The sequence below is a fragment of the Brassica oleracea genome, chromosome C4, assembly GCF_000695525.1.
Source record: "Brassica oleracea var. oleracea cultivar TO1000 chromosome C4, BOL, whole genome shotgun sequence".
In the NCBI taxonomy this organism is placed as follows: domain Eukaryota; kingdom Viridiplantae; phylum Streptophyta; class Magnoliopsida; order Brassicales; family Brassicaceae; genus Brassica; species Brassica oleracea.
The window spans coordinates 10075249-10079599 of record NC_027751.1 but is presented as its reverse complement, the minus strand read 5'-3'; the positions used below and the strand labels follow the sequence as shown (position 1 = coordinate 10079599).

Here is a 4351-nt window from a genome sequence, read left to right as displayed (position 1 = left end):
AAATTGGAGCCTTTGTCGAAAAAGGAGGGTCCTTGGCCGATTATAAATAAGGAGGACGAGCTCCATAAGAAAACACACCATCAACACACCATCTTAGAGATCAAAACTTGAGAGAAAATAGATTTGTGAGTGTTTTTCTAGTTTGAAGATTTGTTTGAGTTTGAAGTTTGTAGAAGAAGAAGAGAATCTCTTTCTCTTCCCAGAGAAGCTTCTAAACCCTCTTGTTTTCTTTATTTTCTTTAATAATGTCAATTATGAATTCTGTTTTTGGTTCCATATGTGAGTAATCTACTAGTTAGGCTAAGGTGATTCAAAGGAATCCATGAATCCATGAAACTGATATGTTAAAGAAAAGGGGTAAATCATTTGGTTCTTCATCTAGATCGATCTTAAAGCTTGAATTAGAAGGTACACCTAGTTCTTGATCATTAGGAAGTTCAACACACCAAAAGTGATAGTTAAACTCCTGAAAAGAATCTAGATGAGCAAGTCTTCGTAACCAACGAGAGTTGTTGTTATGGAATTTGTGAACAAATCGAACCTGTTAAAATGCATGTTTAGAATTATGAATATGGCGAGAGTTGATATTTAATATTCTAAAACATATGATTTAGTACTGCGAGAGTAAGCTAAATTACTTAAGCTGTTTGAGTTCAAGAACGGTTCTAAAACATACCCCTTGTTTAATGTTTGTTTCTCGATTTATGTCATTCCCGAGAGTTACCCGATGCCTAACGTTTTAATCTATAATTTAAATTCCATTTCAATTTATTTACAAGTTGTGACAATTAAAAGCTACCAAACAAACAATCATTTTCGTTCTAGCTTGACTTTACTCTAATAGATTCATAGTGTAACTTTGGTCTCTGTGGAATTCGATCCCTAAATACTACTGCGCACTACCCTGCACTTGCGGTTGGTTTTAGTGGTAAAACCTGAGGACATCAAAATCTCAGTCCCACAAGTGCAGCAGATGTGGCATAGGAGGACACAACAAGATCACATGCCAGAGGCCTATATAATGAAGATCTTTATTCATCGTTGCTCTATTCTTTTTCATTTCCATATTTTTTACATTTTTATTGATCATTCATGGATGTTTGTTATTTGATGGTTACATGATATGGACCAGACCATATATACATTTGCCTTTTGGAACCCTATTCTGAATAAGTACGATGTCTTGAGTAATAGAATATCCGTTTGAAGAAAAAAAAAGAATAAGTATGATGTCTTCCAACTTTTGTAATATACAACCTAGGTTTTAATGCATTACTCTCCAAAACTCCAAATCACAATTTGAAATTTCCTTATTTTTTGTACTATACAATCTTATCTTTTGATCTCATTTCAATTTTAGTTCAAACTTATTTGCTAGAAAGAAACAGAGTTATATTTAACCATTCTGGAATCCCATCCTGAAACTCAGAGTTTCTTTCCAAAGTTTATAATATAACGTTTGCGGTTAAATTCATTTATGTGGACACATATATCAGATGATTCACCTCAGCCTAGCGGCTATACTACCTATCTTTCCCAATCTGAAACACTTGTCCCGACCGGGGTTCGATCCCCCTTGGAATCAGATTTTTTTAAAAAATTATAGTTGAATACAGATAAAAGAAATATATTCCGTTACTTACATCACCTAATGATTGAAACACACTTGGTCTAGTGGTAGACCTTATTCCGCCTTTCCTCCCAGGCATTTCAAGTTCGAATCCTGGGAGATGTGTATATTTTTATATTTTTTTTTCTCCAAGTTTTGCTAATCACAATTTGTACGGTTAAATATGTTTATGTGGAAAAATCTACCAGATGATTCTCCTCGGCCTAGCGGCTAAACCATCTATCTTTTGAAACTGATACACTTGTCCCGACCTGGGTTCGAATCCCCTTGGAATCAGATTTTTTTTAACGGTTCCTTTCTAAAAGAGACATCATTTATCTCAGTAACCGTTCAATAATCGAAAGGTTTCTTTCTAAACCATTTCATAGTAATCGAAGGGTTACTTTTTGTTCTATATATACAAGGGACGATATCAGATCTTTTTTTTACTGACTTCATTTCTTCTGTGTTTATTCTTTTCGATCTGAGTTAGTTATCGGTTTTTCTCATTCATTCAATTTACAAACTTTTCTCATTCATCAAGTTTCAATGGAAGGTTCAAAGAAAATGATGAAGCGTCCCATAAAGGAGGTTTACGGATCTAATGCTTCCGAAGGTTTCAACAAAGGAAAGGCGGAAACTGTGGAACGTTACATGGCTCTTCTTCGTTTGTCCAACGAACACAGGCTATCTGAAATTGAATGGCATCAGGCAGCCAGCAAAGAAGAAACGACATTATGATTTATTTTAAGAAACGACATTATGATTTATTTTAAGAAACGACATTATGATTTATTTTAAGAAACGACATTATGATTTATTTTAAGAAACGACATTATGATTTATTTTAAGAAACGACATTATGATTTATTTTAAGAAACGACATTATGATTTATTTTAAGAAACGACATTATGATTTATTTTAAGAAACGACATTATGATTTATTTTAAGAAACGACATTATGATTTATTTTAAGAAACCACATTATGAGTAATCTCATGTTATCATCTTCTTTTGTGTTGTGTTTCAGTCAAAAAAAAAAAACACTGATTAGAATGTAAAGGATTAGTGGTCTTATATCTGGCTAATCTCGGTTTCATATTCGTTTCTGGAAAGCCATCCTGAATTTGACAAATGATATACTATGCTTACTTATTTCAATGGTAACTCTATTTTCAATTCATTCACACTCATATTCAGCTTAATCTCTAGTAAATCTACAAAAGTATAAAACTTTGTCCAATCATAAGCATGAGTCATCAACAATTTAAACTTTACAAGAACAAGGTGAAGGCTGATTTTGTGAAGGATAGGAGGAGGGTGAAGCGTGAGTATGATGAGTTTAATGTTTGCGGTTAAATTCATTTATGTGGACACATATATCAGATGATTCACCTCAGCCTAGCGGCTAAACCACCTATCTTTCCAAATCTGAAAAACTTGTCTCGACCTGGGTTCGATTCCCCTTGGAATCAGATAATTTTTTTAAATTATAGTTGAATACAAATAAAAGAAATATATTCCATTACTTACATCACCTAACGATTGAAACACACTTGGTCTAGTGGTGGTCCTTATTCTGCATTTCCTCCCAGACATTTCAGGTTCGAATCCTTGGAGATGTGTATTTTTTTTTCTCCAAATTTTGCTAATCACAATTTGTACGGTTAAATATGTTTATGTGGAAGAATCTACCAGATGATTCTCCTTGGCCTAGCAGCTAAACCACCTATCTTTCGAAACTGAAACACTTGTCCCGGCCTGGGCTCGATTCCCCTTGGAATCAGATTTTTTTTTAACGTTTCTGGAAAGCCATCCTGAATTTGACAAATGATATACTATGCTTACTTATTTCAATGGTAACTCTATTTTCAATTCATTCACACTCATATTCATCTTAATCTCTCGTAAATCTACAAAAGTATAAAACTTTTTCCAATCATAAGCATGATTCATCAACAATTTAAACTTTTCATCGTAGATTCACATAGAGAAACAAGAACATACTACATAAACAATAGAGAAACCATCCTAACACATCAGAACAGAGCACAATCCTATGAAAGTAGACATTAAACAGATACAAACATCTAACAGAAACTGAATGATCACCTTCTGCAACCTTCCTGGAAATCTTTATCCATAAACTGATCGAACATCTCACAACATAGCTTGCTTCGTAAATCCATCGCAGTATCATCATTTATACTGGACATTTTCTTCAATCCTAATGACCTGCATTCTAGCATCTTGACAACAAAGAGACCACAATTGAAAGGAAGTTTTGTCTTCGGGAGCCCTTCTGCCTTCTTAACTTGAAACGGGACGATATCGTTGAAGTTTATCTCTTCATTCATCATTTCCAACTTTATGGCAGGAATCAACACTGTCAGAACACAAAAAAATGTTTTCATATTCGTTTCTGGAAAGCCATCCTGAATTTGACAAATGATATCCTATGCTTACTCATTTCAATGATAACTCTATTTTAACATAGCGAAACAAGAACAGAGCGCTTAAACAACAGAGCAACAATCCTAACACATCAAAACAGAGCAAAATCCTAAGAAAGAAGAAATTAAACAGACACAAACATTTACCTACCAGTTTTTGGATTAGAGGGTTTTCTTTAACCTTGTGAACGCCACAATGAAAGATTGTGATTGTGTTCTCCATCAGATGTATCAACATAGCGAAACAAGAACAGAGCGCTTAAACAACAGAGCAACAATCCTAACACA

General features: G+C 34.0%; 1 long non-coding RNA gene across 1 annotated transcript; it reads right to left on the bottom strand.

The window, feature by feature from the left end:
- Nucleotides 1–3561: 3561 nt before the first annotated feature.
- On the bottom strand, nucleotides 3562–4296 carry LOC106336827. Its single transcript, XR_001268924.1, has 2 exons — nucleotides 4215–4296; nucleotides 3562–3996 (listed from the first exon to the last, which is right to left on the bottom strand). It is a non-coding gene; the product is annotated as an uncharacterized LOC106336827 (long non-coding RNA).
- Between the last annotated feature and the right edge of the window lie 55 nt (nucleotides 4297–4351).